The following is an 11,737-nucleotide window of genomic DNA, read 5'->3' as shown; positions in this document are numbered from 1 at the left end:
TTTTTGGTCCAGTCGTGGGGTCTGAACGCTGGGCCTGGGCGCTGTCCCTCAGCTCTTCAGCTCAAGGCTAGCGTTCTACCACTTGAGCCACAGTGCCACTTCCTGCTTTTTTGTTATGTGGTGCTGAGGAATCGAACCCAGGGCCTCAGGCATGCAAGGCAAGCGCTCTACCACTGAGCCACCTTCCCAGCCCTCTGGGAGGTTCTTATCTGCAGTGAACCTGCAGAATTGGAGAAGTGGAGATGCAGCTCAAATGGTAGAGTGCTAGCCTGAAGTGAAAAAGCTAAGGGACAGCAGCAGGCTGTACCTATGTTCAAGTGCCAGTACTGGCACAAGATAGATAGATGGATGGATGGATGGATGGATGGATGGATGGATGGATGGATAGAGAGATAGATAGATAGGCAGATAGATAGATGGATGGATAGATAGGCCGGCGATGGGCAATCTAGGCTGCTGTACTGGGAAAAACTGGTTCCTCTGATGAGCTTTTAGAAGCCCTGCTGCGACATGATCCCCTGGAAATCTGGACATGTTTAGGATGGTGATAGAACCTGGGACTCTGCAGTTTCAAAACCTTCCAGAGAATCTTCACTGAGCAGCGTATCGGTGTGAGACCTGCAGAGATCTTCCAGTCCAGAGCCTAAATCAAGCTTTAGGGAGACTCAGTTCCAGCCGTCCTGCCCGCGCAGCCCCTCCTGTTGGAGGACCCAGTGAGACAGAGAAGTTGCTGTCTCCTTTGATGTCACCAGGCCCGTGGGGAGCTGGGGCTAGCCCCTTGTAGGTGATGGAGGGCGAGAGAGGGTTGTGAGTCCGTGGGCGCTTTGAGTTGATTCTTCTCTGGTTGCCGGGGTGGCTCTCTGGCGTGCACAGAAATCAGCTGCTTCAACATTCGCAGGCACACAAGCCAACCACAGCCATCCGTACTTCGTAGCGTTTCTGTCTTTACCAGAATTTCTCCCAGATCAAGGTTGGCACTCTGCCTGGACCACAGCTCCACTGCTGGCCTTTTGCTACTTCATGGGAGATAGGTATGCCATGGACTTTTCTGCCTGGGCTGCCTTTGAACTGGGGTCCTCAGATCTCAGCCTCCTGAGTAGCTGGGATGACAGGCATGAGCTGCCAGCACTCGGCTCAATGCCTGTCTTCACCCTGTCAACAAGAAGGTAATCTTAAAGCAGACATTTGGAGTATAGAGGGGAGCGGGAGCTTGGCGAGCCGCGGCGGAGTGGCTATCCTGCTTCACCACTGGGGTCACTGGGTCGTGGCACAGTGGCAGGCCGGCGGCTGCCCCAGGCGCTGGCTCCAGCCCAGCCCGGTCCTCGGGGACATCAAGGGAGCCAGTGTCCTGCTGGGGCCGTCTTGGATGGCAGCTCCGAGCTGGAAGAGAAGCGCCCTGGGCTTCTCTGCGCACACATTCCAAGCCTCTCACATCACATCCCAGAGAAGAGCCGTGAGGTCAGCGCAGATGGGGGCTGGCATGTGGCTTCCGGCCAGAGCGCAGGCTGCTCCTTCCTGCTCCATCTGCGGGAGTGACTCACCCCTGCCCCGGGCTTGCAGGGGGCTGAAGAGATTCTCACACTGAGGGGCTCACAGCCCAGGAACCCCTTTGCCCCGGCTTCCTCTGACTGCCAGTGAGCGGGGCCATTCTTAGAGCCTGGCAAAGCACCAGGCAGACCTGGTACAAAGAGGCTGTACTCTGGCGCTCACACTCCACCTGTAGCCGCTGCGGCTCCGGGGCTCGTGCAAGGCATGGAGGGAGTGGATCCGATTCTGTAGATCGTGTGCTGTAAGCATTTCCATCAACTGCCCGCTCCAGGAAAAACTCATTCAGTTAGGGGACACAGAGGCTCCCACCCCTAATCCCAGCGAGGCCAGAGGCCCTGGATGAGACTCTTCTCCCCAGTTAACCAGCAAAAAGCCACAAGTGAAGGTGTGGCTCAAGTGGTAGAGCACCAGCCCTGAATAAAAAAGCTAAAGGACTGCGTCTAGGATCTGAGTTCAAGCCCTAGGGCCAGCACAAGAAAGATTCGAGTTCATCTAGATCCAAAGATCCTCTGATCGTCATTCACCTCCTCTCTCCTGCCCTGGCTCTTGAGGGAGAGCTGTGGTGACCCCACGGCTAGATTTCTCGCGTTCCTTCTCAGGGGTCTCTGCCTCTCCTTGAGCCCAGTCTTTGGGTCAAAGCCAAGGATTGGCGCAGCCCACACCACAGGCAAAATGAGTTCCTGCCCCTGGCACTGAAGTTAAAACTTCCCTCAGCTGCCACATCTGCCAGAGAACGCGTGCTCGAGTGTAGGGCAGAAACACCTCTGCTCCTCGATGCACACAAACCCACGCATCCCATCTCTGTTACAGGTGGCGAAGAAGTTGTCCCTGAAGATGAACCAAGTGGACTTCTATGAGCCGTTCATGGAGGAGCCCCTGCCCATCCCTGACAAGCCCCACACAGAGCGCGAGCTCGTGGAGTTTGTGAAGGAGCACCAAAGGTGCCCAGGCTGGTGTGGGGGTGGGGCGGGGCGGGGACACACCAGACGGACAGCACAGAGCATGGCTCTGGGGGATGCTGACACAGGGTGGAGACATTGCCACCTCCTAATGGGAATCTATGGAGGTCAAGAAGGGCCAGACTCCTGCTTGGATTTAGCAAATCCCCTCAGAACCTGTGTGTGTGTGTGTGTGTGTGTGTGTGTGTGTGTGTGTGTGTGCATGTACTGGTATTGGTGCTTGAACTCAGGGCCTTAAGCTCTCGCTTGATTTTTCCGCTCAAGGCTAGTACTCTACCCCTTAAGTCACAGCTCCATGTTTAGCTTTTTGCCGGTTTGTTGGAGATACAAGTCTCACAGACCCTTTGGCCCAAGCTGGCCTTCAACTAGGATGCTCAGGTCTCAGCCTCCTGGGTAGCTAGGATGACAGGCGTGGGCCACCAGCGCCCAGCGAGAATACTTTTTCTGCATCAAGAACCATGCCAGGGAGGTTGTAAGAGCTACGTTCTCTCAGCCCTGACTCCCAGAGGGCTCGCTATTAGCCCCATTCTTTGGAGCAAAGAGTGAGAGCAGGGCAGTGGCCACAGAACCAGAGCCACACTCCTGGAGAGGAGGACATCCCGCCATGCAGACCTGCTCCCAGAGAGGTCAGCTGACTTGCTCTGCAGGAGCCAGGTGACACATCTTTCAGGTTCTGTGGGTGAGCTCTTCATCGTCTTCACCCCTTCACTCTGCCCCCTTGCATGATGGGTAAGCAAGGGGTGCAGAGTCATTCCCCCCGTGCAGTTCTTGGCCTCTCGAAGAAGGGATGCTGGGGGGCACGGGCCATGTTTGTGGGCTCACCCGCCTGGCTGTCCTTCCTCCTGAGTTGGTGTTGTCTGTGGCTTTTGTTTTTCTGGTGGGTGATCCCACGACCACGCAGCCGCGGCAGAGCCAGCCGGGGCATCCTGTGCTCTCTTCCTTTTCATTCCGGGCCTGAGTGGGGGTCTGGAGAGGCCATGTCGGTGAGGAGGTCTCCAAGAAGGAGCCCACCTCCGTGAGCCCGGGGTCTGTGGCCTTGTGCGGAGACAGGACGCAGCCCCTACTCGGCTGCGTTCTTCCTGCAGCAGCGGGGCTGGAGCTCGCTGGCCCTTCGTGCGTGGCACCCCCGGCCTGCCACGGTGAGCCCTGCACTCAAGGATGCTCTCGGTTTTTTTTTTTCTAGACCCACTCTTCGTCGCCTGCGCCCAGAAGACATGTTTGAAACATGGGTAAGGAGGTGGCAAGCCCCTTCTGTGTGGCTGGGTGTGTGTACCCCCAGAGAAGCCCCAGGACACTGTCTGTCTCTGGGCTGGGGCAGAGGTGTGGGGAGGAGCATTGGAAATGGGGAGCATGGCTCCCCGGAGAGGATGGGGAGACCTGGCTCCCCTGACCCTGTGGGCCCGGCCACGTTGCTCGCCTTCACTGCCACAGCACCCCAGGCTTTGAGCCCATGGGCCCCGGGCAGGGACGGAGCGCTCAGGCTACTAAGTCACAGACGCTTAGGTTCAAGTCCAGCATCTGCTACCAAGCCATTTCCTGCCCTTTGCAGGTCATGTGACCATCTCAAACTTTTGGTCTCCCCATTGAAAATGGGGGCAGGGGTTGTAAGGCAATGTGAGATGAAGAATTGAGAGCCCCAACAGGTGCTCCAGTAGTGAGTGGTAGCTTTTAATTATTTGTCTGTCTATCTATCCTCAGTCCGTTTGTCTATCAATCTATATAACCTATTTTATCTATCGAATTATCTCTATTATCTACCTAACTGGTCCACAACAATCTTTCTGTCTAATCTAATCTCTCTTATCTACATAATCTATCTAACCTATCAATCAGTCTATCTAATCTATGGAATGTGTCTATCTATGTATCTGTCTGTGATCAGCTGAAGGCTCCAGACACTGGCCACCTGTCCTCTAGGTCTGTGTCCCCGACTGTGTTAAGCAACTCAGATACCATTAGAAGGAGAGGCGTGGAGACTAGCCCTAGGGTAGACATCCCTGCCTCCATCTGACATAACACCCCGATGACAGACCCCAGCCACAGCAGCCGAGAGCAGCAGGTGACCTAGAGCAAGTATTTCTTTCCCCGATTCACAGATGGGGTGGATGAGGCTAACTACTGAAAGATACAAAACTAATGGGCATTTCTTCTTGAGGCTTAGGGACATCTGGAGCCAGCTGTCATGTCTTCACACAGCTCCTTGGGGCGGCCATGTCCCCCTGGCCGCCGTCGGGGGTCTGGGTGGGGAGGAGGGGTTGTCTCGGACGTTTATGTAACTCTCTAAATTACAGTCTGAAGTAGTGGACGAACAGAACCAGGCACTGACGTAAAGTGTCATGCGACTTCATTTCTTCTTGGGCATGTAACTTCATTTCTTCATTGGCATACCTTCATTTCTGAGGGCTAGGCAAATAATTGCATGAAAGGAGTTAGCTGGGCACCTGTAATCCTAGCTACTCAGGGGGCTGAGATCTGCAGGATGGTGGTTTGAGGACAGCGAGGGCAGGAAGTCTGCTCCAGAACCAGCAGCAGAAAAGCAGAATAGAGGTATGGTTCAAGTGGTAGAGCACCAGCCTTGAGTAAGCAATCTCAGCATGCTTGAGGCCCTGAGTTCAAATCTCAGGGGTGCCTGTGGGTCACTGCGCTGTACCTTAGCAGGGAACTTGCTAGTCCAAGGTATGTTTTGTTTCTTTGTGTCTCCTTTTGTGTGGAAACATTCAATAGAGATGAAAGAAACAGAGCAAAATACTGGCCGGGGCATAGGCCTAATTGGTAGGTGTGGATAATATTTTCCACATTTTTCAATAAGCATGTAAAATTGGGATGGCCCTGTTCTTTTTTGAATCAATAGATGTTAACAAAAGCTCACCGCATTGTGCTAAGGGGTCAAAGGGAGCCTGTCTGTCCTTAGGAGCTCAGGGTTGAGAAGAGGAAACCTCAAAACACAATGCCTGTTGGGGGACGAGATGGAAGGGTATAAATGCTGGGGATCTGAGGACCAGGTCACCAAGGCCATCGCCGAGCTCCTGCTCGTGGGGCGGGGTGTGTGTGTGTGTGTGTGTGTGTGTGTGTGTCTGGTCTGTGTGTGCTGAATTGGCAGCCCCCCCCCCTCATCACTTAGAGCTGCAGATCCACGTTGACCATGTCTCCTGTGAACCTGGCAGAGGGCAAACCAGCCATGGAGTGCGTAGGCGCCGTGGCCATATGCTTCCGTCTCCCCAGATCCCTACTTTGAACCCCACACTCATGGTGGCCGTTAGTGGTTAGATCACCAGGGCAGAGACTTCCCAACTGGGTTCAGTGCTCTTAGGAAAAGAGCCATGTCTGGCCAGGCATAGTGGCCACGCCCACAACCCCAGGACAGCGGAGGCCAGGGGGCTGGGAAGGTGGCTCAGTGGTAGAGTGCTTGCCTTGAATGCATGAGGCCCTGGGTTCGATTCCTCAGAACCACACAAGCAGAAAAAGCTGGAAGTGGCACTATGGCTCAAGTGGAAGAGTGTTAGCCTTGGGCTGAAGAGCTGAGGGACAGCGCCCAGGCCCAGAGTTCAGGCCCCATGACCGACAAAAAAAAAAAAAAAAAAAAAAAAAAAATATATATATATATATATATATATATATATAAATGCCAGCAGGGGCAACATGGTGAGACCTTGTTTTTTGTTTTTGTTTTTGTTTTTTTTAAGAAAAAAGAAGAGAGGAAGGAGAAAAGGAAGAAAGGAAGAGAAGACAGAAGGAAGGAAGGGAGAGTGGGAGGGAGCGGAGAGGAAGGAAGGAAGGAAGGAAGGAAGGAAGGAAGGAAGGAAGGAAGGAAGGAAGGAAGGAAGGAGAGAGAATAAAACAAGAAATCCCATTAGCTGGTTGTAAGCAAGCCCTCATCAGACACCAATTCTACCAGAACTTTCTTTTAGACTTCCCAGCGTCCCTTAGCTTTTTCACCCAAGGCTGGTGCTCTACCACTGAAACCAACTCCAGCTTTTTTTTGTTGGTTCATTGGAGATGAGATCAGCCTTTCTTTGAACTGCTATCCTCCGATCTCAGCCTCCCGAGCTGTTAGGATTACAGGGGAGAACCACCAGGGCCCACCCTCCACTCGGCTTCTGTGAGCTCCGAATAGGAATGACTCCCATTTGACCGACTCCTCCTCTCAGAGAGCCTGCCGTCTGGTTATGAGGGATGGTTTGTGCGATTCCACAAAGAGGTGCCATGGCAGGGTGAGCCAAAGTCTCATGCATGACGAGTGTCATGCAGGCTCCCGGGCTAACCCTGGCTGGCATGGCTGGCTCCATCGAGGGGTACACCCACTTCATGCCCTAGGTAACCATGACTTCCTGCTGGCCTACTGAAAAGACTGCCTGGGTGTCTGCGCAGGTGTTGGGTTCCGATTTGCATGCTGAGCCGGTGGGTTCCTCGTGGGGTGTGGGGGTGTGGCACCCCCACCCCTGTCTCTTTTCACCCAGTGCCACTCAGGCCTGGCACAAGCAGCCCCTTAGAAAACCAATAGGGATTCTTCATTTTAAAACCGATTACCAGATGTGTTCTGGAAGCCCGCGTTTTCAATAATCGCTTTTGCTGTTTAATCTCCGCTGACAGGTTTTGTGTTTTTTTTTTTTTTTGTAAGAGTTTTTTGTCCATTCCAGATTCAAAGAAGGGGAAAAAAATTAGCATTTAGATAGGATTGCTGTAGGAGCATTCAAATCGGTTGGAGTGGGGTGGTGCCCCCTCCACCCCTCGCCCCTTCCCCCGCCCCCCCCCCCGCCTGCAGGGTGTCAGTCACCCCGTGTCCCTAAGCACAGGCTCCACTTCCCCCCGCAAGGACCCCGGCAAAGGGGGCAGAGCAGAGGGGCCCACGGCCCCATCTCCACGTGGGGACGGGTTTGGGCCCCTGTCAGGGGCAAATTGGAGCTTCCATGAGCTGCTGTGCTGCTGGCTCTAACTCCAGAGCTGGGCACGCAGAGACTTCTAGAATGCTTTTTGCCCTGGGCTCCTGCGAGGCCAGTCTGACTCCCGTTCTCCCTCTCTCTCCCTTTGCTGCGGCTCCTGGGACCAGCAGACCCCGGCAGTGAGACCCGTTGAGCGTTAATGTCTCGTGTGTGTTCACGCTGTCCCGTGTGCCGTCCCGTCCGTCCACGGTCAGGCGCCATCTGAGCGTGTCCACCTGCTCATCCGTGTGTCCGGCCTCCGTGTGTCCCTGCCCCGTCGTGCTGTGTGTCCCTCTCCACACCGCCCTTCCGGCCTGTGAGTCTCTGCCCCGGGCTGGCTCCTCGAGGGTAAATTTCCGTTCTCATTTCCCGCAGGAAGACAACTTGAATGGGATCCACATCGTGGCCTTTGCGGAGAAGAGCGACCCCGGTAGGCACCCGGCCGCCTGGCCTTTCACAAGAGCTCCCAAACCCTGGGCAGGGCTCACGTCTGTTGTGCTGGCTACTCACGAGGCTGAGATCTGAAGATCCTGGTTCAATGCCAGCCTAGGCAGCAAAGCCTATGAGATGCTTATGTCCAATTAACCAGCGAAAAGCTGGAGGTGGAGCTGTGGCTCAAGTGGTAGAGTTCCATCCTTGAGTAAAACCCCTGAGTTCAAGCCCTACTACACACACACACACACACACACACACACACACACACACACAAACTACTCACCTTCCTTTGCTCTCCCCTTTCCCTCTCCCTTCCTTCTACAGTGCAACCAGAGATACTGGCATCCCACCACCCCTGCCCCTGTGGTGTCTGTGCTCACAGCTAAGGGAAGACAGGGTGAGGAGGTGCTGGAGCCTCAAACACTGAGCTGAGCAGGCACAAAAGCAACCCAGCCCCTGGGGTGTGTGGATATGATCTGCCGGTTGTGCAAACGTTCACTTATGAGCTTTGTGATCAAGCACGTGGATGTATATGCCAAACTCCTACTTTAGGATAACGCGAATTGAGGAACAGGAGCTGTGGCTCCAGTGGTAGAGCACCAGCCTTGAACACAAAAAAAGCCTGGCTGGAGGGGGAGGTCCTGAGTTCAAGTCCCTGTGCCGGCACACTCACACACACACTCACACACACATAGAGTTGCATCCTTTGGTGTGTATATATAAGCAGTTGGTTGTGCAAAGTGGAAAGGGTGTTGGGGACATGGCCGAGGGGCTTCGTTCTACTTCTGCATCTTGCACAGGCTTCCTGGTTCACTCTTTAGCCCAGGCAGAGCAGAGCTGTCGATGCGGGGGTGACACACAGTCACGAGGGACAGCCTTTGCCCCCAGACAGGTGTGGTGCCCCACAGAGTGGGGCCTTGGCTGTGAGCATGGGGGCAGGAACTCCAAAGGCTAGCAGTGCCCCACCCCCCGAGTCTGGCTGGGCAGGTCTGGAGGAACGGGGACTCAGGGGAGGAATGGGGACTCAGGGGACCTCCGGGCTGGCTGTGCAGTGCCGCTAGCTGTGGCTGCGGCAGATATGGCCTTTGTCAGGGCCTCTGTGTCTCTCCTAGAGCAAGCACTGGTGGAGGCCAGGAAATGCCCAGGAGCTTGGCCTCCAGGGGGACACAGGTCCCCTGAATTCCCATGGTGCATGACCCATGCATGCTCCAGGGGTAGATGGTGAGAGAGGCAACCCACTTACCCACCGAAATCCGGCTTGTCTGGGCTTTTCTCGGGGGAGTTCCGGCACATGCCCTCCCCCACTCTTGGTGGATACAGCCATTGGGACATTCGTGTAGGTGGGAATCACGCAAGCTCACGCTGCGTGCCCTTCCGTGTCATGGTTTATCCATTACACAGCATGGATCAGAGGCTCGCTCCTTTTCAGGGCTGAATAATGTTCCATGGCCTGTCTTGTCTCTGAGTTTCCGCCATGTTCTGTCTTCATTCAATCCCTTGAATGTCCATCCAGGTGCCAGGCCTCCTCCCCCAGGGGAGCTAGGCCTTTCCACAACCAACACTCAGAGAGAAGGAAGGCCGCTGTGGCTTCTTTCCTCAGGTTCTGCCCACCTCTTTACCATGGAGGAGAAAGTCTCCTGGAGGCCTGTGCCTGAGGCTTACAGGCTGCGATCACGCACAGTGGACCCGAGTTGTGTGAACAGAGACTGGAGTCCGCCCTGGTAGCTGGCGGGGCTCCCGGGGTCCGGGACAGGAGGGGCCCTGGAACAATAGAGCATGTGGCCCCCCTCCCTCCCCAAAGCCGCAGAAACCTGTTTGGGGAGGTTGGTGTGGCCGTGAATCAGGCCTCTGGAACGTCTCCCTCCCTCTCCCTGCACAAATACCCCTGGGCCCAGCTCCTGCTGTGCCCCAAAGAGCCAGAGCTGGGGACTGAGGCTGGGAGCAGAGCCATGGGGGTGGTGGAGGAGGGCGGAGCTCAGCAGGTTGCCAGCTTCCAACCCTGGGCAGGGCGGGCCTCACTGCTCAGTGCTCTGGGGCTGGGGAAACCAAGTCCTGACTTGGCTTTTGTCTGTGTGTAGCCGGGGCTCTCCCATTAACCACCACAAAGCTGTGCATAGAGTCTGTGGCTCAACTAGTAGAGTGCCAACCATGATCATAAAAGCTAAGGGACAGCATCTAGGCCCCAAGTTTAAACCCCAGCATTGGCACAAAAAACAAAACAAAACAAAAAATAAGGCCTAATGGTCCGTGCCCTGTGCCCTGTGGTTCTCCATCCTACCCACAGGACATCATCAGAGCCACCTGCAGACACGGGTGTGTTCCTCATATGTACACAGGCATACACACGCGCACACACACGCAGCAGTTATTCTCAGGGACCTAAGAGGACCTAAACTCTTGTTGGTGTTCTAGCAGGGGTGGGGAGGGGTGGGAAGGTGGTCCTGAGCATTAGAGGGCGCTGTTGAGCATTGGTCCCAGGCGCTGGTGGCTCACGTCTGGAATCCTACAGACCCAGGAGCCTGAGATCTGAGGATGTCAGTTCAAAGCCACTCTGAGCAGGAAAGTCCATGAGACTCTTGCCACCCATTAACCACCAAAAACCCAAAGTAGAGCTGTGGCTCAAGTAGTAGAACACCAACCTTGAATGAAAATCCAAGGGACAGCGCCCAGGCCTTGAGTTGAAGCTCCAGTACTGATGTGTGTGCACATACACATACAATATTCTTGCAATATTTTTTGTTCATGGCAAAGAATGTTTCTTGTCCTCCAAGGTTTCTTGACGCCAGCTCCTCCCTCTCTGCCTCCCTTCCTTCCTTTTTCTGTGCCCGTGCTAGAACTTGAACATAGGGTCCCTGAGCTTTTCACTCAGGGCTGGTGCTCTACCACTTGAATCACTTCTGTAGCACTCGAGCTCCGTTTCTGGATTTTTGCTGTTAATTGGACGTAAGAGTTTTGGATTTGGCTGCTCAGACTGGCTCAGGCTGGGATCCTCAGATCTCGGCCATCCCCTGAACAGCTGGGATTACAGGCGTGAGCCACCAGTGCCAGGCATCTTTCTGTTTCTCCGTGGAGACTTGCTGTTGCGTCCGAGGGGCTCGGGACCCACAGTGCTCATGGGATATATTTTTCTGAGCAGTCTAGTAAGGGGGGCTGGGCATCAGAGTACCTGCGAACCCCTCAGGAAACACGCACACTCGAGCCGCTTGACCCTCCTTCCCCTTCTCCAGATGGGTACGAGTTCCTGGAGATCCTCAAACAGGTGGCCCGGGACAATACGGACAACCCCGCCTTGAGCGTCCTCTGGATTGACCCGGACGACTTCCCATTGGTGAGTGGCTCGGACCAGGGACCTGTGGTCACTGCCCTGGGCTGGATGGGCAGGAGGCCCCGAGCACTTCGGACAAGGGGAGTGGGGTAGGAGGGGAAGGCATGCCCAGAGAGCCGGTGCCACCCTGCATCCTGGGAGACGCTGGCCCTGGCTGCTCCGTGTGTATTCTTGTCAAAGAGAGGGCCACAAGTGTTATTGTCAAATTCTTTTTCTCCCCTGGGCCTGGGGCTTGAGCACTGTCCCTGAGCTTCTTTTGCTCAAAACTAGCACTCTACCACTTGAGCCACAGTGCCACTTCTGTTTTTTCATTTTTGTTTTTCTGGTGGTTTATTGGAGATAAGAGTTTCATGGAGGGGCTGGGAAAGTGGCTCAGTGGTAGAGCGCTTGCCTTGCATGCCTGAGGCCTGGGTTCGATTCCTCTGCACCACATAAGCAAAAAGCCAGAAGTGGCATTGTGGCTCAAGAGGTAGAGCGCTAGCCTTGAGCTGAAGAGCTGAGGGACAGTGCCCAGGCCCAGAGTTCAGGCCCCACGACTGGACCAAAAAAAA

Source organism: Dipodomys ordii, unplaced genomic scaffold (genome assembly GCF_000151885.1).
Source record: "Dipodomys ordii isolate 6190 unplaced genomic scaffold, Dord_2.0 Scaffold78, whole genome shotgun sequence".
NCBI classification, from domain to species: Eukaryota; Metazoa; Chordata; class Mammalia; order Rodentia; family Heteromyidae; genus Dipodomys; species Dipodomys ordii.
This window is presented reverse-complemented; position numbering follows the sequence as displayed.